This window comes from Chinchilla lanigera, unplaced genomic scaffold (genome assembly GCF_000276665.1).
Source record: "Chinchilla lanigera isolate Chin_1 unplaced genomic scaffold, ChiLan1.0 scaffold00077, whole genome shotgun sequence".
Taxonomy (NCBI): Eukaryota; Metazoa; Chordata; class Mammalia; order Rodentia; family Chinchillidae; genus Chinchilla; species Chinchilla lanigera.
The window spans coordinates 310,417-335,638 of record NW_004955478.1 but is presented as its reverse complement, the minus strand read 5'-3'; the positions used below and the strand labels follow the sequence as shown (position 1 = coordinate 335,638).

The window sequence follows — 25,222 nt, the reverse complement described above, 5'->3', positions numbered from 1 at the left end:
AGGCAAACAGTCTGCACAAGAAGCCAGGAGATGACCAAGCCAAAGGCAAAGACTGGAGCTTCTTCAAAGAACCAGCAGCCAGTCCTTTTACAGTTTTTTTTTTAATGCAGCCTACCCTCCCTGGGAGCGTGGGGGTGGTCCTCTACACCCACACCCTCTGCATACCTTCCTCTTGCAAAGGCTCAGGATGAATATAAAGTAAGCACCCCTGGCTGTCTGTTGAGTCACTTAGCCAGACCTCTACACTCCCCAAGTTGACACAATGTATCAACCATAACACCATCTATAACAAATCAACAGCCAACATCATAGGAAATGGACAAAAAACTGAAAACTTTCACTCTAAAATTGTGAAGAAGACAAGGATGTCCACTACCACCACTCTTATTCAATATAGTTCTGGAAACATTAGCCAGAGCACTTAGATGAGGAAGAAATAAAAGGAATAAGGATAGGGAAGGAAGAAGTGAAATTATCATTATTTGCAGATAAGATGATACTCTATATAAAACACCCAAAAACTTCACCAAAAGACTTCTAGATTTAATAAACAAATTCAGTAGTGTAGCAGGATACAAAGTCAACACTCGAAAATCAATAGCATTCCTGTACAGAAACAATAAACTCACTGAGAGAGAAATTAGGGAAACCACACTCTTCTCAATAGCATTTTTTTAAAAAATGAAACACTTAGAAATCAATCTAACAAAGAAAGTAAAAGATCTATGCATAGAAAATTACAGTAGTCTGAAAAAAATGATCAAAGATGATTTCACAAAATGAAAAGACATCAGCACCTGACTGGCAAGTGCAAGGTTGTGAGTTCGATTCCTGATACCGGAAGAAACAAAACAAAACAAAACAAAAGATATTCCTTGCTTATGGATAGGAAGAACTACCATTGTGAAAATGGCCATACTTCCAAAACCGTTATACAGATTTAATGTAATCCCAATCAATATACAATTACCATACCTCCACAGATCTAGAGAAAATATTCCTAAAATCCATCTGGAACCAGAACAGGCCTACAATAGCAAAGACAATCTGGCAACAAAGGCAAGACAGGAGGCATCACAATTCCTGGCTTGAAATTATACTACAAAGCTACTGTGATAAAATCAGCATGGTACTGGCAGAAAAACAGACTTGAGGATCAATGGAGCAGATTAAAAGACGCGGACACAACTACAAACACATGCAGCCACCTTATCCTTGACAAAGGGGTCAAACATGTTCACTGGAAGAAACACAGCCTCTTTAATAAATGGTGCTGGAAAAACTGGCTTTCTACATGCCAAAGACTAAAACTAGATCCATGTCTATCACTATGCACTAAATTAAAGTCAGAATGGATCAAAGATCTCAATATTAAAACAGAAACACTAAATCTACTGGAGGAGAAAGTAGGTAAAAATCTTAAAGACAAGGAGAGGTATAGAAGTCATGAACAAAAATCAAACTGCATGGGAAATACTTCAAAGAATCAACAACTGGGACCTCATCTTATTAAAAAACTTTTGCACATCAAAAGAAATCACCAACAGAGTGAAAAGAAAATCCACAAATGGGAAAAATTTTTAGCCAACTGTCTCTCAGATAAAAGACTTCTATCTAGAACATATAAAGAATTTAAAAAATCAGATCCCCAAAATTCAAAGACCCAGTCAAAAAATGAGCATCTGAGATGAATACACACTTCTCAGATGAAGAAATACAAACGGAAAAAAAATACAAAAAAATGTTCAACATCATTGGTCATCTGAGAAATGCAAATTAAAACAACACTAAGATTCCATCTCACCCCAGAAAGAATGACTATCATCAAAAATCAACCAATAACAAATGCTGGTAGGGCTATAGGGAAAAAGGAACCCTTCTCCACTATTGGTAGGAGCATAGACTGGCTCAGCCACTGTGGAAGTCAGTGTGGAGATTCCTCACAAAACTAGGATTAGAGGTCCTACTCAACCCAGCTATTCCCTTTCTGAGTATCTTCCCAGAAGAATTAAAAACATCATACCACAGCAATATATATGCACCCATGTTTATAGCAGCATAATTTGTAATAGCTAAATCTTGGAAACAACCCAAAGGTCCATCAACTGAGGAATGGATAAAAAAGATGTGGTATTTTTATACAATGGAATACTACTCAGCTATAAAGAAAGATAAAACTCAAGGCTTTTATAGGTAAATGGATGCAACTAGAGACCACACTCATAAGTGAAATAAATCAGACTCGCATGTGTAAACATTGTATTTTCTCCCTAGTGGAAGAAACTGAAAGAGTGAATAAGATTCAAAAGGTACAATAGATATTGTGAAAGGGAAGGAAACTGCTCAAAAGGAAAGAACAACTGGGATAGGGGAAAGGAGAAAAGAAGGAAAGGAGATGTATAGGTAGATATACAGATAAAGATATAGATAGATATAGAGATAGAGACACATGTGATAGCTAAGATACTGGTACTACTAACTTCATTAGTTTATTGAAAGGAACAGTTAGGGTTTTCTATTGTTTGATCAATCTTACATGCCTACATCTGGTAATCTAAGCAACTACTTTGAAGATAATAATGTGCAATATAATGACCATTATTAATTTCCTATCATTTTGTTTTGAAATTCTGTATCATTTTTATTGATGATAAACCCCTAACCCCTATTGATGATAAACCCAAACCCCTAACACGATTGCTTCCATTTGTCCCCACGCATGCAGTTCGTGTATGGTTTTGCTTTGTATCTCTGCAGTCAGCATAGCGTCACTGTAAGGAGAATTGACAAACAAAGCCAATGGTGGCTCCTCTGGGCCCATTGTTCTGTCAGTTCCTAGCCATCGTCTTCACTCGGGCAATGCTGGATCTGTGCCTCGGCTTCCTTATCATCAGACAGGCTTAATTAATCACATCTACTTACTATGCTGGTGCTGCGAATGAAAATATGTGGAAGAACTTGGCACAATGCCTGATTTACAGAAAGTGCAATTCACATTGCAGATTTATACTTGACTGCTTCACTTAAAACTGTGGAAATATTTTATACATTTCTTAGTCTTTGTGACTCTACTTTTTTGTTATTTTGAAGAGAGTAATAAATGAGAAACAAAGAAATAGAACAGTAGCAGCATACCGGTATCACAAACATAGACAAATCAAAGCAAGAACATTCAAAGTGATACAGGGTCTCAAGACAAAATAATAGGAATCAACAGTGGTTGTTACATTACATATCGCTGTCCTCATGGCTGTGGAATAGTTTTCTTAATCTTGAGCCTATTATTTGCAAAATTGTTTCTTTTTTTTTAAATTATGTTTTTTTGGTTTTTCTCTGGTACCAGGAATCGAACTCACGACCTTGCGCTTGCCAGGCAGGCACTGTGCCACTGAGCTAAATCCCCAGCCCCCAAATCATTTCTTTTTTACATTCAACTTTAGTCACTTTTTCTTTTCCAGCTGATAAAAGATGCATGTACTCTTTCTGCTAGCTCTCACCTAGAATGGACCCCACCCTGGGAAAGGACCCTTCTCTGTGACATTATAGGCCAGTTCTTTGCAAGATGGCTCCGTGAATCATGTATGCCACTGCACATGCAAAAGGGGATGGATCTATCCTAGGAAGCAGAGCTTAGCATACAGAGAACTGTTCTTACTGCAGATAGAATCTCTAATGCAGATATGGAGAATGCTTGCACAAAGATCCTTAATCCTTGCGTGTGTCAGGTTGTCAGGTTGGACGGCGATTGATTTCCTAAAATTGAACCACAGTGGAACTGGATCCTGCATGCACTTTACAGCTGCAAAGGCAATTTGATGCATTTAAAAATAAAACATAGAAAAATTTCTTAATTTGCCCTTTGTGTTTTTTCTACTTTTCACTGCCTCTTCAAACTAATGTTGGCCTCAACTTTCCAAACAATGGGGGCTTCCCCTGAAATGGAGAGAAAAAACAAAAATTGATACTTGGCTTTTGTTCTTCTGTGGGTCTGAGCCCTGGTGGTTTAAGGGAAAAGGGGAAATCTTTCAAGAGGGTGATTTTTTACTTCAATTTCTTTGCCTTGAGCACCATTTTTAGAACCGTTGGGCGCTTGAAATATGGCTCGGCTGTCAGGCACTGAAAAGGTGCATCTGCTGCAGAGAAACAATAAGTGCAGTCTATCATTTGGTGAGACACAGAAGAAAGAGGAGTGGAAAGATGCTGTTGGCACCTTCCTCCAGAAAATCCCCTTGCTTCTCTGCCAGGCTACACACTCAGCAGTGTCCTCAGTTCCTCCACAACCCTTTCAACTGCCAACAAATGCATGCACATGTAAGGTCCTGGCACAAAACCAACAGCAGGACACCCCTTTACATCTCATTAATATAACGCATGCCATGGGTTTAGATGAGCAAGGCAAGGCAGGGCTGTTGCACTATCCATCTGTCTCGCCACCAGTTAAGCACCTCACGTAAAACATCCCTGTTAATAACCTCATGTCTAGTCACAAAAGCATAAATGCATGCTAAAGCAACCTTTGGAAGCCTAAAAGCGCACAGAAGAGTAAATCACCCATAATTCATACCACCTACAAAATAATGATAGAGGTCAGTACATTTCCTTCTGCACTTTCTCTTATGGTTGTACACAGTTGAGACTGCCTATTACACAACGGTTGCCTGCTTTTTATTCCCACTAAACTCAACATAAGTATTTCCCCACATGAATAACTACCCTTTCAGGTATTTCAAACAATGCAAATTATTACTTACATTCTCAAACCATTGGACACTTGGGCCGTTTCTAAATATTCTTCTTACAAATACCACTGTAAAACCTTTAGCTTGTGCAAACAACCAGCAATTTGGACAAAGTCTCCAGAAGTGGAACTGTTGAAATAAGAGCTTTTGTGCTTTTGTAGAATCACCTACCCCTGAGCAAAGTTTTTTAAGTTCTCATTGGTCATTTCTCAGTCAGTTCTGGGTATTTCTAATGTAAACATAAATGCATAAATGAATGGGGAAAATGCTATTACCCTTCATTTGTATTTCGTTGACTGTAGGTGAAGTTGAACATTTTACAGAGTTTCAGGCATATTTGTTTTCTCTTGTATGAAATGCCCTTCACCCAAATGAGTTCTCTTTGAAGTACTGATAATATGATTAGCTAATTCCTTACGGGTGGGTGATTTTCCCGTGATCCACTTATGTTTGTCAGTGACGAATGAGGCGTAGCTAGGTGCAGTAGGTATTATTACACATCAGACAGATGTATCCTCATGGCCAAGGTGGAGTTTCACCCTCCATGTTTTTATTTTATTTGAGACATCTTAAGACCTTATAGCTCATTTAAAAAAAAAAAAAGTGTTACCCTCTTCACTTATGACACTATATGTTATGGTCCCTCAAGCTAATTTTCTCAGGTCATTTTCTCTTTCAGTATTGAAGCATCACTCTTTCCAAAAGCAGAAGATGTACGTGAGCCTTTCACTTCCATAGTTTTCTGTTCCCTGTGTACTGCTGGGAGTATCATAAGCTACACAGTTGTGGAAACAGCATGCATAATAGAAAGAGTCCAGTTGAACAGGACTCTGACTAGAGATGGGAGATACAGCAGGTAAAATGACAAGGTGCCCTATTAGACATGAATTTCAGATTTTTAGAAATTGTTTTTCATATAAGTATATCCCAAGTATTGCATATGATGTACTTATACAAAAATATTGGTTGTGTCTTCACAATTCAAATTTAACTAGATATCCTATCTTTTATCTGATTCCGCTAAGTGTGCCCAATCTAGGGGAAGGGAGTTAAGCGAACTGATTGCACTCCACTCACAAAGCAGCCACATACTCATCTCTGCTCTGTTAAGGGTGCACTGTTTGTAGACCTGGGCAGGACAAGATTCCATCAGGATCAGAGAAACTTCATTGGAAGATAACTAGATTATTTATTATGCTTAGCTACTGACCTTTAGGCAGAGAGGCATGTGGAGCTTAAGAAACATGATCATAAATGTATTTACAATCTTCCTAACTACAATGGATATTTCCATTTATCATCCAAACAATTATAAGCTACAGGATTACCAGAGGGTCAGATGCTGGCTCTGTAAGAAGGCTGACTTGATGTCCTCATCATTTGACATACACCTCCAAAACATGATGTACATATTTTTCCAGGCACCAAAAGTCATCCAAGCCTTAGAGGCTTTGGAATAAACACTTGCTTAGGGACAACACAGATACATGTAGATCTGCATAATTGGTGAAAATTAAAAGTACATCAGAAGAAGAGACGGTTTCACTATTCGCTAAAGATTTCTCATCCATTAAGCAAACCACCCACCGAAATGTTCCTCATTCCAAGTACCTAGGTAAAATAATGTCTACTCTCAGGCAACAGGACCAAAATGTCCCATAATATTAAAAATCCACTTATCAGATCAGCTCTTCTCCTTTCGAAAGGCATAAGTAACCATTTTGTGAACATGAACTCATTCTTGGTAAATTAGCTGGTGTTTAAAAATAAACCCTGAGCAGGATCAAGACGTACTTCCCTATTTCTTCCCGCCCATGCTGAATGTGTGTGTCCAGTACAAGTGCTCTACAGAACAGAGATCACCATAGTTTCTACAGGCCCATAAGCAAAAGACATTTGCTTCCAAAAACGATCCCTACAAACTCCCTAGAGAAAGGGTATTTGGAAGAATATCTGCTTTTAAGACTTTTCAAAGTACTCCCAGCCTCTCCCAGGGAGATGGGAGCCTCTCGCTTAACTCACACAATTGCAAATTTCCTGGTCAAGACGGAAGTGGACAAGAGCAAGTATATCTTTCAAGGCTCATATCCAGCTGCTGATATTGATTTAGTTGTCCTTCTGCTCACTTTCCCCATGTGGTGATGCTGCCCTGCACCTTCTCTAATTCTGAGAACAAAGACTATTACTGTCTAGACCCCTGTATCTCTGAGGGTGCAGTGAAGAATACCTATGGTGGCATCCTTTGAGAGCTCATAGAATGCTGGTTTCTGGGCCCACCCTGGAGCTACTAACTTAGAATCTTTTTTTGAGAGGCTCAGGAGCCCTTGCTATACAAGTCATACTCTTTATATTCATTCCAAGTCTGTGGCACAGACTAGATTTTGAAAATTAATACTTTAGACTGTCCAACAAGTCAGTCTACAGATGTACTTCTTCTGCATCTAGATGTTTTCCAGTCCAGCTGTTAATGCCCAACTACATAATGGGAGGGACTTACACTTGTACACCTAAGGATACATGAGAATTTAAAACTAGAAGGTGACAAGTAATTGAACTGCCTTGTTAGAAACCATCATATCCTTATATACAATAAACATCTGTTTTAAAAAGAAGATATGCATTAGCACAAGAGGAATAAAAAAGGAAATACAACCAAAGCAGAGGAATGGAGGAAAATAAATTCCCCAAACCTGACAGGCTGAGAGGAAGGCATCCTCTCATCTTCACTGTATCTCTATGTCTAATCCATCCATTTTTACCTCTCACTGTCTCTCCTGTCCTATGAATCCGCATCTACCATCAAAACATGTCAATATCAATGAAAACTGTTAGTTGCTACAATCAAGCGTTTACCTGGCCGGGCATGGTGGCACACACCTATAATCCCAGCTACTCCAGAGGCTGACACAGGAGAATTGCTAAGTTCAGTGCCAGCCTGCACAAATTTAATGAGACCTTGCCTCAAAATAATAAATAAAAAGGGACTTGGATGTATAAAAAAGGGACTGGGACTTCAATGCAAAAGCCCTTGGTTCAACCCCTAAAACCACAAAAAGGAAGGGAGGAAGGAAGGAAGGAAGGAAGGAAGGAAGGAAGGAAGGAAGGAAGGAAGGAAGGAAAGAAGGAAAGAAGGAAAGAAAGAAGGGAGAGGAAGGATTTACTTATTTTCAGGATTTGCAAATAGTACTACATCCTGTGAACTATAATATAAACAAAAACCTTCTGTACAAGGCCATATAAATGAAAGTAAAACGTGCCCTAAAATGTTTAAGTGATCCCAGTGTTCCATAGATATTTTGTGGCTTACAGGTTTTCTTGCTTTTCAGGTTATAAATAAGTGCCACCATAAACAAGAAAATCCCTGGAGACCAGAGCAAGAAAAGACAAAACAGCATGCCTGAAGAATGAAGCTTTGATTCTTTGCCACTAAAAGGCCAAAAGACCTGAGCCTTCTCTTGGAACATGACAGAGAATATAAGCTGTGCTCAGCTTCATTTGATGCACATGTATAAGCCACTTGCTTTATAAGCCACTTGCTCATGGAAAGATATTGGAGGCCTCATGGGATCCCAGGAAAGCTAAAGAATGCAACTTAGAAACTAGGCATGGTTCAGGAAGACCAGGAATTTCTGCTCCACAGACAAAACACCACCATCATATCCTCAGGTTGTCAACATAGAACAAACACCACCTCTCTTCCTGGCTGGAATTGTTGCCTCCTCTGGTATAGGGTCAACCCAACTGGCCAAGCCAAGGTCACCTGTCACTGCAGGAGAGCCCAAGAAGCAACCTCTAGAAGTCTAATGTGCATTGCAAAGACAGGTTCTGCTGTCCATTGAGACCCATAAGGTGGTTGAGGAGAGTCCCAAACATAGCCAAGAGTTTGGGAGAAGGAAGGACAGGTAGAAGGAGTAGGGGAACAGACACCATAGGGAAGCCTTATTTATGTCCATACACATCTATGTTTTCAATATGCCCATCTACATTAAATACACCTCAGATCTTCCTCTCTCTTTAGAAAGACACAATTTAATGAATGGAACCCATGGCCCAGAATTCTGCGGCCAAGTCTGTCTCCAGTTTTCTCTGAGCAGCCTGAGAAAGCTGTTATTCTCTGCAGGTCTTAGCTTTTTCCAGCTGCAAATGAACCTCATTAGATGGACTCTAGAACATTTCCCAGCATGAACATTTCCCCTCCCAGGCAGCAACAGCCTGACTCAGCTGCCGAAATGATCGCTCAGCCCCAGTGAGCCAGAGAACATGGCTATTTCCAGTGCCAGTGTTTACAGAATTCTGTTCTAGCAGATGAAATTCCCCAAGAGCCTCAGAGACAGCCAATTCCAACTGCTTGTGGAATAAGACTGTCCGCTCAAGGAGGAGCAAATTTTTTGCCCAGATATTCAATGTCTCTTTGTGCCCCATAATTACATTCTTTTCTTCCTTTCTTTCTTGCTTCCTCCCTCTCTCCCTCCTCTGCTTCCTTCTTTAAGAGCCGGGGGTCTCCTTATGTTGCCCAGGTTGGTCCTGAACTCCTGGGTTCAAGTGATCCTCCTTCCTTAGCCTCCTGAGTTGCTGAAAGTACAGGCATGTGCCATGAAGGCCTGACTAAAATATTTTCTTATAATATAAAAATGGCTGCACCTTAGAGAAAATCTAAGAAATGCTGATCAGCACAAAGAAAAACTAAAACTAATTCATCAACCAGCAGTAACCGCCTTTTAAAATTCCCAACAAGAAAATCACATGGTCATCTTCATAGATGCAGACCAAGCCTTTCACAAAATCCAACATCTATTCATGATAAGAAAAAAAAAAAAAAACTCTGAAGAAAATAGGTCTAAAAGGTCCTTATCTCAACATGACAAAAGCCATTTATGACCAACCTGCTGCCAACATCATATTAAATAGTGAAAAGCTGAAAGTCTTCCCTCTTAAATAAGGAACAAGACAAGGATGTCCACTATCACCGCTCCTTGCACCATAGTATTTGGAACATTAGCCAGAGAAATTAGGCAAGAGAAAGAAATAAAAGAGATACATATAGGGAAGGATGAGGTCAAAATATCATTATTTGTAGATGGCCCGGTGTGTACTTACAGGACCCCAAAACTCCACCAAAAAACCTCCTAGAACTGATAGCCAAATTCAGTGTTATAGAAAGACAAAATAAACATACAAAACTCAGTAGCATTCCTATATACTAATAATGAACTCATGAAAAAGAAATTAGGAAAACAATACCATTCAAATAGCACAAAAAATAAATACTTAGGTATTAAGCTAATTAAGGGAGAGAAAAACCTCTACAATGAAAATTACATCAGAATAAAAAAAGAAATTGAGGGAGACATCAGAATACGGAAAAATGTCCCCGTTCCTGGTTAAGCAGAACCAACATATTCAAAATAGCTATCCTTCCAAAACTGATATATAGATTTAACACAACCCCAGTCAAAATACCAGTGGCATTTCTCACACAGGTAGAGAAAACAAACCTAAAATTTGTGTGGAATCAGAAGAAACCCAGAATAGCAAAGGCAATTCTGGGTAACAACAGCAAAACAGGTGGCATCACAATCCCAGATTTGAACTTATATTTCAAGATATAATGGTTAAAATAGCATGCTATTCACACAAAAAACACAAGTGAATCAATGGAAGAAGCAGAAACAACCCCAGGCACACACAGCTATTTGATCTTTGACAAAGGAAGCAAAAACATATACTGGAGGAAAGGTGGCCTCTTTAATAAACGGTGCTGGGAAAATTAGATATTCACATCCAGAAGATTGAGTCTAGGCCCATATATCTTCCAAGATTAAAATCAAAATGAATCAAAGATATGTTAAAACAGAAACACTTAATCTATTGGAAGATAAAATAGCTACAACTGTTGAGATATACGTGTAGGCAAGGACTTTCTGAACCTAACCCCAATGGCACAAGAAATAATATCAAGAATCAACAAATGAGATCATACCTTCTGCACAACAAAGGAAAACAATCAACAGAGAGAAGATACATTCTACAAAGTGGGAAAAATATCACTAGCTATTCCACAGACAGAAGAGCAACATCAAGGATCTATAAAGAACTGAAAAAATTAAACCCCTCCAAATAAAAGACCCAGTCAAAGAATGGGTAACCCAAATGAACAGACACTTCTCAGAAGAAGAAATACAAATAGCCAATAAATATGTGAAAAAATGCTGTCCATGAGAAAAATGCAAATTAAAACTACACTGAGATACCATCTTATCCCAGGAAGAATGGCTATCATTAAAAAATCTAATAATAGCAAATTCTGGTAATGATGTGAGCAAAAGGGAATTCTACTAGATTGTTGGTGGTAATGTAAACTACTTTAGCCACTGTGCAAATCACTGTGGAGATTCTTCAAAAAACTTAAAGTAGAGGGCTGGGTATATAGCTCAGCGCCTGCCTGGCAAGCGTGAAGTCCTGAGTTCAATTCCCAGTACCAAAAAAAAAAAAAAACAAAAAACCCTTAAAAGTAGAAATTCCACTTGACTTAGCTATCCTCTTCCTAGATCTGATCCCAAAAGAGTTAAAATAATCATATTACAGGGATACAAGCACACCAATGTTTATAACAGCAGAACTTATAATAGCTAGATTTTGGAAACTGTATTTGTCCTTTAACAGATGAATGAATAAAACAAATGTGATATATATACACAATGGAGTACTATGCTACTATAAAGAAATATAATATTGAGGCATTCATAGGTAAATGGATGCAATTTAAGAAGATAATGTTTAGTGAAATAAGTCATATCCCCAAGCTCAAATATCACATGAGAAAAAATATATATACATACATACATATTTATATATACACACTTAAATATATTTTACATACATATATATGCACATACACATATATATACACACAAACAAAGAGCAAAGCAGAAGACAGACAAATAGGAAGTAGGAAGATGTGCAAGTACTTTCCCAAATTACAAATCCCGTTATTTTAAAAACATAAATATATATCTTTATGCTGCTTGGTTTCATTTATACTACTAGTTTCTCTTAGTTCCCTGGAAAGAAAGTTTTGTGTTATCTGTTTCTTTTTTATAGAAATAATTTTAGTTTATATCTTGTACTCTGAGTAACTAATTTGAAGATAATGTTACACAGTGTACTAACTATTGTTATTATTTGGTTGTGAGGTTTTGTTTCATCTTTTCATAGAATAAAAAATTAAAACTCCAAACAACTTTTTAATCTTTACATGAGATATGTGCATGTATAGAGGGACACACAGATGCATGCATAATTTTTCAATTGGATTTTGAAGCATGATTTTACACAGCACTAAAGAAAACATAATCCATATTATTAGATAGTCTATGTCAGTGTTTCTCAACCAAATTTCCTTTAGCCGCTAGAGGTCAAGAAGAGCAACATGAACCATTTCCAAACAGAGAACCACAAATATACACTCAATTTTTTTTTTGTTAGAAAAAAAGATGTGTATTCATTGTCCAAATTATTTCAAAGTCAGGCACAACCAGCTACCTTCCACCTTCTGTTGAGTTGAGCTCTGTAGAACAATAAAAACACACCAGACAAGAATTACAAATCACCACTTAAAAATTGGCCGAATGTTGGCTGAACTTAAAAGGGCCAATATATCTTACTCTGAGGCATCTGTGGCATAAATGCTATATTGATGAGTGACTTCTGAGTCTTTTGTTCCTCAGGCGCAGCTTGAATGACCTATTAGAAAGGACACAAGTGGATGTAAAGGGGCAAGAGCTCCTTTTGCAGCCAGTTTTGTCATATTTGAGCTCTCAAGTGCATCACTTACCGGTTGTCTGTGTCTATGTTCACCACCAGAGCAGGGTCCTGGTCTATCTTACTTATACTGTGTCTACACAGCCTTGCACCGTGCTTACCACATAGTACGTATTTGCAGGTTTGTAGCATGGGCCAGGAAAATAGACGCTCTTCCTGAAAAAAATGTCTGCACACATCCACAAAGAACACTTGCTCATAAATTTGGAAGCTTCACGATCTTCTTTAGGGTTAAGAACTTCATTCCACAACATGTTATCATATTACTAAGCTAACAGTTGCTTATCCAAAGCCTGTTTTTGGGAAAGGTCCTAGGGTTTTTGGCCTCCAGGTTGTACTTCTAATATAGATGCTAAAAAGCAGAATTTTAAAAGATCTCTTTAAGAACCCTATGACTTGGTCATGAGTGGAATTATTTGGAAGTCTTTCTGCTTTGAAGAATCTGATAGCTTGCATTCACCCAAGGCTCAGCATTCTACAAAGATCAAGGAGACAGCCCTGTCCCAGAGGACAGTGAAAGCTGTCACAAAGTATGTTGTGGCACAGAAAATGTCTAATGGGCAGGTGCATCTGCATTGTTTTATTTTTAATTTTGTCATTTTACTTTCTTTTTTTAAACTTTATTTCTTTGTTACACTGCTTATTGGCATGTGTTTGTGATACCTGATAAATACATTTACCTTCCCTTCCCCTCTCCTCCCTCCTAGCTTCCCCCATTCCTAGGTTCCCTTCCCATCTTCAAAAAATTCACCTCCCTGTTTCCTATCACCTATCTTTTATTTTGTCTTTTAAATTATTTCTATTTTAGGTTTCTCGTCAAACAAAAACTATGCTGTACTTAACCACCTGTGTCTGATTTACTTCACTTTGCATTATAGTCCCAAGGAGCATACTCTTCTCCAATAAATGACTCAAATGTACCATTTTATGGGTGAGTAGTAGTATGTAGCACATTTTCTTTATCCGTTCATCTCTTGATGGGCATGTAGGCAGGTTCCAAGATTCAGCTATTATGAGCTGTGCTGCTGTAAATACAGGCATGCATGTATCATTGTAATATGATGTCTTTTTCATACATTATGACCAACTTGGCTTTATCCCAGTCATGCCAGAATGGTTTGACATCCGTCAATCAGGAAACATAATACATCATATAAACAGAAATCAGGACAAAATTCATATGATCATCTTAACAGACACAGAAAAAGTTCTTCACAAAAGCCAACATCCATTCATGATACAAGAAAAATCCTGAGGAAAATACATATAGGACCTTATCTCAAATTGCTAAAAGCCACTTATGACAAATCTATTGCCAACACCATATTACATGGGGAAAAACTGAAAACATTTCTCCTAAAATCAAGAATAAGACAAGGGTGCCCACTGTCACCAATCCTGTTTAATAGCTGAAACTGTAGCCAGAGCAATCAGGAAAGAGAAAGAAATAAAACGGATACATATAGCAAAGAAAGAAGTCAAACAATCCTGACTTCTACAATCTGTTACATAGAAGACCCTATAAACTCTACCATAAGACTCTTAGAACTAGCCGGGCATGGTGGCACACACCTGTAATCCCAGCACTGGGGAGGCTGAGGCAGGAGGATCATTGAGTTCAAGGCCAGCCTGGGTTACAAAGTGAACTCAAGGCCAGCCTGAACTGCATAGTGAGACCCTGTCTCAAAAAGACCAAAAAAAAAAAAAAAAAAAAAAGACTCTTAGAACTAATCAACAAATTCAGCAAAGTGGCAGCATACAAAATCAGTACATTCCTATATACCAACCCATGGAGGAGTAGCTTCATAGTATCCTCACAAAAAATTAAATACCTAGGAATTAATCTAACCAAAGGAATGAAAGGTCTCTATGATTAAAAACTACAGTACTCTGAAAAAAGAGATTGAAGAGGACATTAGAATAAGGAAAGACATTCTCTGCTCCTAGGTAGGCAGAACCAAAATGTGCACATGATCACAAATTTTATTTGTGTGTGTGCGTGTGTGTTTAATGTAACACCTGTTTTCTTTCAGGTACCTAAGAATCCCTGTATGAGCAGAATTCAGAAGGTAGAAAGGTCTAGCCACATCAAAGCTCCAATGGATAAGGGATGGGTGCACTATAGCTACCATAGGCTCAGAAATAAGTAGCAGTGGACACATTAGTGAGATGCAAATACTTTACACATTATATAAATGAAGCTAAATCTTTATGTCGCTAAATGTTTGCTTTCTTCATTTGTTAAATATTCCTCTGAAGTGTTTTCATGCCATTAATCTGATAAGGTAACAACATCTCAAACTATATAAAGGTAAATTGCAGCTTAGCCATATAACCATGGCATGCATATATATATATATATATATATATATGTGTGTGTGTGTGTGTGTGTGTGTGTGTATATATATATACACATATATATGTATATACATATACACATTTATATATATATATATATAAAAATATATATATATATAAACTATATTTAGGGATTTCTATAAAGTAGCAACAGGTGAAGGCAGAAGAAGTGTTTCCTAGGGGCATTCTCTGGATAGCTTGCTTTCCTGCTGGTCAGTAAATCACCAAAGAAATGAGCAGCATTTCCCTTCATGTTTGTGTCATTTCTCTGTCAGAGAATGTCTGTGACACTGAAACGCTGGGGATGAGTCGAGGGTCCTTCCACAGGAGACGTACAATCAGGAATAAAGGTTCTCCAGTGACTTGTAAACTTAGAAAAACTGTCATTTTTGGCTTTTCTGTTAATTTGAAAATTTTCCTTTTCAGTTCTCTGTTGTGCTTGTGGTATTTCAGGATTTCATACTTACCCACTGGGAAAGTAGTCTCTGTGGAAATCCTGACCAGGCTGTTTCCATCTACCTGGGACACTGTGGTCATCTGTGTGTTACAGTAATTCTTTTCAGAGGTGAAAGAAACTTGAATGGGGAAGAAGTGACTGGGCCACCCAGCAGTGCCTAACTCCAGGCTGCCGCTCTTATTTCTGCCGACAGTCGTGGGCAGGCATCACTCCAAGGTATTTCATGTTGACTATCATGTTGATGCTCCCCATCGATCTCACCAATCACAGGAGCACCGACACCCAATGGGAGTGGGACGGTCATAACCATGTCTCCCAGCTCTAAATTATCTTCCTGCAGCTCATATTCCACGTTGACATCACAGCCATTTCTACTTTCTGAGGGTCAGCAATTAATTGTCAGTGGAATAAAAGGTTCCTCTGTGGCTTGTAGTCTCCACCTTCGCAGACTGGAGGTAACTTTTCTGGATTCTTCAAGCCAGTTAGGGACTCTGAAATGGAAAGTTTTTTATCCACATTTGGATGGGTTTGTAGCTGCACCTACTTTCTTATCTTTGTTTTCTACAGGAAGACCAATTTGGCCAAATTTGTCATCTGAGATCCTACACATGGTCATGGCATGGAACTCCACATTCTGTAATCCTCCATCTCGTCCACAGGTTAGTGTGATCTTCTCTTCGATCTTCATATGCACCCTCTCCATATTAATAGGTGGTGCATGAACTGTGTTCCCTCAGAGGCATGTCTGCCCACATTAGAGGACATGACAGTTTCACCTTCCGATTTCAACCTGTCCACAAAGTTATTTATTTCCCTTCCTTTGGCTCCGAGTTCAAAGCTTACTGGGCCTGAAGGCCTGGCTGGTACAGGAGCCACTTGTGGCTTATCAGTTTCAATGATGGTCTCTGCGATCACGGCAGCTGCCTCCCAAAACTGCGGAGCTCTAAATCCCCCAAATCCTGGTGCTCTTTTCGCTTTGTCTCTCTGCATGTCTTTGGGCCTATTGTAATTCCTTTGCTTTATGCCACGTCTCAACCATAGCTTCATGTTCTTGAGTCACTGAATACTTTGCACTGAACACTTTCTCCTCGGAAGAATCCATTTCTGTGAAGGTTCTGATCTATGCCAGGTTGACACTTTCCCAGGGCATTTTCATCTCAGGGCAACAATTTTATATATATAAAAAAAAATCAAAACAGTCCTCAAACATTTTGTTCTCCTCTAAGGCTCAGCAAAATTCAGAAATCACTCTTGAGAAGAGCCTTAAGGTCTTCAAATCTTCTAAAACATTGCTGCTTTTGGTAGTGGTCAGTAGCATATACAGTTTCTCCGTAGGCTGGTAGACTTATCTTACACTTTCTGTTTCAACAAATGTATGCTGTTTTACAGTGTTCGTGAGCTTTGAGAAAGCTGCAAATAAGCCTTACTTCTGGGTTTGGGTCATCTCCACAATCTGTCAAGAAACAACAGCCTTTCTTGCTTTCGTGCAGACTGCTGCTGCCAACAGGACCATGCCAAGGGTGGTGGTAGGGCACCCATGCCAGCTCCACTGGGACTGGGGAGGGGGCATGTCTGCCATTTTGGATCTGCTTCCCCTTGACAGGAGCTACTGCTGTTTTCATGGCCTATATTAAGAAAAAACCTACAAGAATTGGGTCCCAACTAATAAAGAATAACCAACCTGGGCATTCTCCTTGGAAAAGAACATGAGTCTTATTGTGGGAAATTTCTGCCAAGCTTTGAGTAGGGGGTGTAGAAGAAAGAAAAGCCTGAAGAGACACATTCCCTGCTGATCCTGAGAGCACGCACTGGTTTATTAGTTTTGCCACCACCTCCCCAAGGCACCAGATCAGTAGAATTGATTCCAACACATGGAATCCAACTCTTTACCTTCCCTAGAATGGCTATTTGCCCCAGAAAATTTCCCTTCACTCTTCTTCTCAGAGGATGCAGAGAGAGAGAGAGAGAGACTGAGAGGAGATGTGTGTGCCCCATGCACAGATTATGACCTAGGCACTGACTGGTCTGTCAGTTTCCCCAAAGCCTCTTCTAGGCACTGCCATCAAAGCAAAATACAGTGGGCTGGGCAGTCAGGGCCCTGGAGGAGGCAGCTGCAGTGCTCCTACAGGCACAGTTCAGGGAGAGCAGCAGGGTCCAGAGCCAACTATCTGCCTCCTCCTTCTTCTCTTACTTCTGGAACTCTCTCTCCCCTCTTCTCTCCCACTGCAAATATCGAAGGAAAAAGTAGTTCTATGGACTGAGAGCCCAAGCTGCAGCTTTTTCTTGCTTGTTTTTAAAGTTTTATTTGAAATTAACATCTAAGAATTGTATATTCCAGGGGTATAATGTGCCTTCATTCACTTTAAAGTAGCTGTTTGTTTCTCTGCCTCACTCCACCCTGCAAGTTCATATCCTAACCCCACCATTTCTCTACTATGCCTCAGTTTCCACGTTTGCTAAATGGGTACATTGATATTACTTCCCCCCCACACACACACACACTATAGGACAGTTGTGACAGCTGAGAGTAGCTACAGGAGCCTCCTGGCTAGCAAGAGCAACACAAGCCTCCTTTGTGTAGTTTCTAAAATAAGCCTGTGATTCACTTATAAAAATATAAAAGAAAGACTAATGGTGTGTCTGGTACATCTAATCTGTTCTTAACTTAAATCCACCTGTGGTGGAGGAGACAAATTAGATCACTATAGGATTTGGTGCTGAATTTTCAAGTACCATCAAATCCCAACTCGCCACGCTAGCGCAGTAGAACTGTGTCTTGGCTGTAATGTGAACACTTTAAAATCCCACAATCATGTTGACATTTTCAACTTTCAGAAAGAATTGCCTGCTGCTGAAGATAATAGAGACTTTCCATCAATAAAATGTGGGAGCTCCTGCCATTTAAGATACTCTACACTGCTTTGGAATACAAAGCAACTCTTTTCTTTCATTTTCTCTGAAGTAGTAGGTTCATTCCTCCAATGTGGTTTACTTAGATGATACTGACACAAATTTGCACTTCTTAAAAATTGTTACAACCAGGGAGATGAGTGTGAAGTAGGTCAGTAGCATCCCTGATACATGCTGCTGGTTGCTCATTACCCACAGAGAGAGAGAGAGACAGAGACAGAGACAGAGAAACAAAGACAGAGACACAGAGAGAAGAGAGAAAATGCACATACATACACATAATAAATATAAGCACACAATCGATGTATACTATATATAGTACATATTTGATATTAATTCATTAAACCCTTTCAGTCTGTTTCCCTGGTGAATTTCTAAAAGTTATAGATAGGTAGATATAGATATAGATACAGATATAGATACATACAAAACATTTTTGCAAAAAGTATATATATATGTGTGTGTGTGTGTGTGTATACACAATTTTTGAAAAATTCAACTGAAATGAAAATATAGCTTGGTGAAGTAGCACTGGACAACTAGTTGCTAGGAAGAACCCACACCATTCTGTGATCTATAAATAAATAGCAGGGGTAATGACCAGAGGGAAAACTGGTTTCTAGAAAGGAAAAAATAACGCGTTAGAATGCAACTCCCAGCAAGGGGAACAGATCTCCTTCTTTACTGTCTTTCACCAAGTCAGGGGCTTCTGCATTTTCTTTCTTTCTCTCTCTTTTTTTTTTTTTTTGGTACGGGGAATTGAACACAAGACCTCAAGTTTGCCAGGCAGGCGCTGGGGCACTAAGCTATATCCCCGGCCCTGACTTCTACATTTCCAAACAATGGTGGTCTTTATGCACTCAACCCAGTGGGCACTGCCAAGGTGCCCAGCTGAGCTTCAGTGGGCCCCACTGGATTCCTGGTGTAGGGAGGCAGGATTCTCGAGCCCTGTGCTTTCTGAGACAGAAGCGCTGGGTCAAATGGCAGCTATCAGGGAAAGTATCTCTGCCGACCTGAGGTTTCTCAAAGCCAAGAGAGCAAAGAAAAAACTTGATGCTGAGACAGTAAGAATAAAGGAAAGTAGAGATCAAAGGGGGTGGGACTTAGTGAAATCAGTGTAGGACAGAGGACGCAGTCCTGATGCGGAGGGTGGGCTCTATCTGCCCACACCATTGGATTGGGTGGGCGGAGCAGAAGCATGCGCATGCGCTCCAACTTAGAGGGTGACCAAAGCTACACAGGAAGAAGGGCTTGGCTCCTAATAAGGAAACAAATACCATCCAGCAAAGGAACGGAGAAAGGAGCAGCATGGCTGCTGAGAGCTTTGTGTGCTTTCAGCTTTAGCTAAAGGCGGCAAGGTCTTGCTGAAAAGAATGGCAACAAGGAAATTCTCCCAGATGGTATTCAGAGGAGTGATGTCCTTCGTGTGAGCAAGGCCCAAGGGGCTGGAAGACCGAGGGGCAGTTATCTGTTACCCACCTGCAGCTGCCATCGTGCAAGAGAGGGCTGAGGCGAGGTCAGGTATGTATATTGGGAAATCTATGACCAACCAGATGGTAGAAGGCTCTACTGAGCCCAGGTCAAGTTTACAGTCTTTCAAAGTGGTTCTCAAACTTGAACATGCAAAAAAAAAAGGGGGGGGTCGGGGGGAGCTCAAGCAAAGTGCAGGTTCTTGGAATCCGTGGTAGACCTGGGCAGGCGTCTGCAGGTGTGGCAGGCACCCTAGGTAACAAAATTCAAAGGAATGGGGGGCTGGGGATTTAGCTCAGCGGCAAAAGCGCCTGCCTGGCAAGCGCAAGATTGTGAGTTCGGTTCCCGGTACCAGAGAAAAACCAAAAAATAGTATCCTTGGGGCTGGGGATTTAGCTCAGCGGCAAAGCGCCTGCCTGGCAAGCGCATAGGTCGTGAGTTCGGTTCCCGGTACCGGAGAAAAAACCAAAAAAAAAAAAAAAAAAAAAAAAACAAAGGAATGCACAATGGGGACCCATTAAGAACACACTCCCGGGCTGAGCTCCCTGGTGCTCTTCTTACTGACTGCTTACGGGGAACCTCCATCTGGGGAGATCTGCCTTCATTCTACGTATCTCCTCCCAAACGAGACACATCATCTTTTTGCCAAGAACATGTTTCTCCTCTTGTAATCTCTAGTAGGGGATGAGACATTCCACAATCTCCCCCATTTACCAAGCCAGGGACACTGATGGGAATAAGTGTCAGTGCAGAAAGCTGGGAGAACACATTCCGAGAAACCCTAGGCTGCGAGGACCCTAGGGAAATTGGCAGGGACTTGTACCCCTGCCACCGAACACCTGGTGTATGAGCACCAAGGGGCAGTGGCAGGGAGGTGCACTCTGCCCGCAGGATCACCTGTGATGTCTCTATTTACAAAGTTCTGCAATCCAGTCCAAAACACTCAAGTGGGAACACAATGTCCTATTGGGGCTGCCTGGCACAAGCTCCTGAAATGATTACAGTGAAGCTGTCTACATAAACCACCTAATGTGACAAGCCCTGGCCTTCTTACTGACATCTGTCCCACATTATGCCACAGCAGCCTGAGTGGGCAGAGAAGCCAGGGCTCGGGCTCCCACAGCTTGTAGACTCTCTAAGTTCAAGGCAGGTAGCAGGGGTGGGCTTCAGAGAATAATGTACCTGTTGCCATGGCAACCTGCCATCAAGCAAGGATGGGGAAGTAGGTGCTTTAATTGAAATCTGGGCAACATTTTACACAAATCACAAGGAAGTTAATGTCCAATTAGCCTCTCTTCTGCCCTCTTTCCCCGCTTTCCTCTCATGTCATTGAGTGGTTTTAAAATATCCCTTTCCCCTTTCCTTACCTCCAAAGAAAAACCTTCAAAGATAAGCTATTGGATAAATCACTGAAACTATCATTTCTCTCTGTACTACACAGCCATAGTCTGGCACAAAACACCCTATGACCTCCCAGTTCTTTCTGTTAGCAGTCTGTCAATCTCAAAAGAAATTCTTTTTTTCAGTGCTGGAGATTAAATTCAGGGTCTCTCTCACACATGCTAAGCATGTGCTCTTCCACGGAGCTACATATACCTCTCCAGCCCTCAAAGGAAGTTCTGTTGGCTAAATTTGTTAGGGAAGCATTGGCTTACTATCTCACGGTGGCCATTCAGGATGGAGAGCTTTAAAATGCAGATCCCCCAGCCCCATCCCAAGAGAGTTGATTTCAACTCACTTTGTGTGGAATGTATACCAACAGATTTGGGCTTTCCTAGAAAATCCTTCTTTGCAAGGCAGGCCAAGCTCAGCTAAAGGTGAATACCTAATGCCCTCACCAAATAAGCCATGTGCAAGGGGGATCACAGGGACCCCTGATTACTCCGCAACAGAGGATTCTAAACACACTGATACATGTCAAAAGTTCACCCTGGGGCCCTTCTGATGAGGACATTCCTTCCTGAGAATAATTCCTAAAAATTGCAAGTTGGAACAGGAACGCACATATGCTCATAGCCCAGAAATATCCACCAAAGAACTCACAATTTAAAAACATAATCCTGACCCCTAAATTCTCTCCTTGCCTAAGAGCTTAACAGAAGGTAGAACCCAGTCTTGATAATTGTGAACCGTTGTTTGTATTTTCATTTCATTGTCAAGTGTATGGCAAAATCAAGTCACAAGTCTTGAAAAAGACAACTTTGTGATGCTCCAGGAAGTGATGATGAATACATTTTGTTCTCTGGCGGAGCTGCAGACGCACAGGACCCTGCTGACGGCTGACGATGAGACACAGGAACAGCTGTTTTGCCAATTTAAAATTCTACTGCAGACACGTGTGTTTCTTGCAAGATTGAGGATACAAATAAGCCAGACTGTCCCTCAGAAAACATTTAGAAATGATGAATGAACTAAACAAACACACACACACAAAAAAAAAAAAAAAAAAAAAAAAAAACAGTTCAAATGCAGGTATGAGCTTATAACACAGACAGGAAGTTATCAGTGGTAAGGAAATTATAAACCAGAGCTCTGAACACTAAAATCAGTTCAGATGCTGAGCAAGGACACTGTTCTAAAAATTGGTTATAGGCTAACATTACTCTAAAAGGATCGTCTAGAAGCAAATGCAAAACTGCTCAGAAAGGATGCTCCCATGACCCAGAACCTGGAGATCCTTAAGGAAAAACAGACCCAGCAGAGAAGCACTGGTGCAAAAGTTACAAAGCCTGGGGGGGAAACAATATAAATCAGAGTCAGCGAATGACTGCAAACAAGAAGAAACCTGACCTTTATATGATAGACTTGCCATTTAAAACATAATATTAAATGTGTCTAACCTTATTAAAGATCTAAAAGAAGAAATTAAAACTGTACAAACCACATATAACAGTGAAGACAGACTTTAAAAAAAAAAACACTAAAACTAAAAGACAGAAACTATAGTCATTTTGGTTAAAAATTCAACAGTTAAAATTAGGTTACTCATTCAGTACCTAGTCAGTGAACTAGAAAATGGATCTGGGATACAGAGAGACCCTGAAATGGAAAACATCAGCAGAGTATAACATACTGCACTGTGTATCTGATAAGTATTACAGAAGAGAATAGAGATTGAGGGAGAAGAAAATTTGAAGAAATAGCTGCTAAAATATTTTCAGAAATAATAATTTCAAAGAAATGCTCCCTTTAGAAGAGCACTCCAAGTCTTAAGTAAAACAAGACACACACGCACACATGCACGCACACACACATACACACACACACAATCCTATCATACTGAAACCAAAAAACACCAGAGGAACAATGAAAAAAAAAAGTACAGTCAACCATAAAGACAAAAATCTGAAATGGAGGTGCTGTCATATACATTTTTATGATGCTTACAGTCTACAATAGGTAACATAATTCTTTAGAAGGGTGGAAATAATCTAAATGGAGTGATTAGTGCCAGAAAAATTTCTGTCAAACTAAAAATGTAAATGCAACTCAACTTATCTTTCAAGTTTCAGGGCAAGATGAAGATATTTTTGGATGAGACTAAGTAAAAACTCCCACAGATCATAAGTAAAGCATCAAAGTTAATCCATTTCCCTTTCCAAAGGGAAAGATAAAGAGCCAAGGAAGTGGTGGTGAGCAAAGGAATTAGCAAAAATGCTGAAAAGAAAAGCAACCATTGATTGTGAGTGATAAGAAGTAATACTAGTGATTAATCAGGCAGGTTTCAAACAATGAAGTAGAACTAAAATATTGGAAAAATAATAGCACAGGAGATAACAAAGGGTAAACCCAGTTACAGCATCTGACGGTCTTTCAACTGCTAAGGAGGAAAGTACAGATGCAGATTAACTTGGCACATCATCCATTCAACTCCGTATGTTAAAAAGGCAAAGGCAGCCGCAGAAAAGAAATTAAATTTAAAATGTCCAGACTAATAAAGCACAAGGGGTGAAATTTTAAGAGAAAAAGCAAAACCAATCAATCTAACAAAATACCAAAGAAGGGAAAACAAAGTGTGTGACAAGTAGTAAAAACAATGGAAATATACAAGCATTAATTTTGGAGCAGGTCAGACCCACGTCCTGCACGTCATGTCACCCAATATGCTGGGTAAAGCACACATGCACATGTACAGACCCAGGTGGTATTTGTGGTGTTGTGGTTTGAGTAAGGGTCCCCCAAAGGCTCAATCCAAACTGTCCCCTAAAGACTTGGTCTCCAGCCTACAGTGCTTTTGGGAGGAAGTCATGCCATTGAGGGTGAGCTCTTGAAAGCAACGTTGGGACCCCAGCCCCATCTCTCTTTTTCCCTTCCTCACTATTATGAGATGAACAGGCTTCTTCGTCCGTACCCTTCTGTGACGATGCACTGTGCTGCCACAGGCCCAAAGCAATGGGGGCAACCAGCCATAAATTAAAACCTTTGATATTGTGAGCCAAAATAAACCTTTTCTCTTTTTAAATTGATTAGCTCAGGTGTTTTGTCACAGTACTGCCTAGACTGAAATGCTCCCAAGGGGTTTGGGTTACCAGGTATGTCAAGGGTAACAACCAACTCGGAGTAAAGAGTAAAATAATCTTAAGTTTATCCTGTCACAAACTGCCAGCTAACTTCAACTAGGGACTTTCCACTTAAGCAATCAAGTATTTTCTTTGTCTTGCTTTTGAGAAGACATTGCAAAAGTTCTCCTCTCACACCCCCTTTGGTGGAGCCCAGAACTGGTGCCTGATTTATGAATCACTAAAAGCTCAAATAAACTTTCTAAAACATTAATGTGGCCTAAATTTAACTTTTAACATTGATAAAAATTAACAAATTATCAAAGAACAAATCATCTAACCCCATGTTGTCTATTCCAGAGACAGATGAAAAAGAAAGACAAAATAAGAAGAAGAAGGAAAACTCCCCAGTTCTGGATGAGACTGGTATCATCTCAACAATCGCAAAAGCAGAATACAACATCAAAATAGAAAATTTAGGCCATATTGACTTATGATGCAAATTACCAGAGATAAAAGGGAAAACAGATTTAATATCTATAAAAAGGTATCTATGAAAAACTTTAGTACCATATTAATGGTAAACAAACGCAGGAAGGTTCTCTGTAGAATCTGTAGTAAGCAGAATTTTAAAGATGGTGCCCAGGGTTTTCATCAACACCCTCTAGTGTACACACCTTGCTTAATCTCTGTGAATTACAACATCAGATACAGTGGATTGGTACAGTTGAATTCAACATAAAGAGATCACCTAGGTAGGCCTGATCTAGGTACTTGAGCTCTTCAAAGGAGTGCTTTCCCAAATGTTATACGCCATATCAATGGAGCCAAAGACCAAAACCACATGATCCTCTCAATAGATGCAGAAAAAGCTTTTGATAAGGTCCAACATGCATCTATGATTAAAACTCTACAGAAAATAGGAATAGATGGCCTCTACCTTAACCTGATCAAAGCCATCTATGACA

At 39.8% G+C, this 25,222-nt stretch overlaps 1 protein-coding gene and 1 pseudogene across 6 annotated transcripts in view; both read right to left on the bottom strand.

Moving 5' to 3' along the window:
- Positions 1-25,222, bottom strand: part of Slc39a11 (solute carrier family 39, member 11) — a 365,832-nt gene that overhangs the window by 154,066 nt on the left and 186,544 nt on the right. The gene's annotated exons all lie outside the window — the stretch shown is intronic.
- Positions 15,168-16,888, bottom strand: LOC102023907 (annotated as a pseudogene).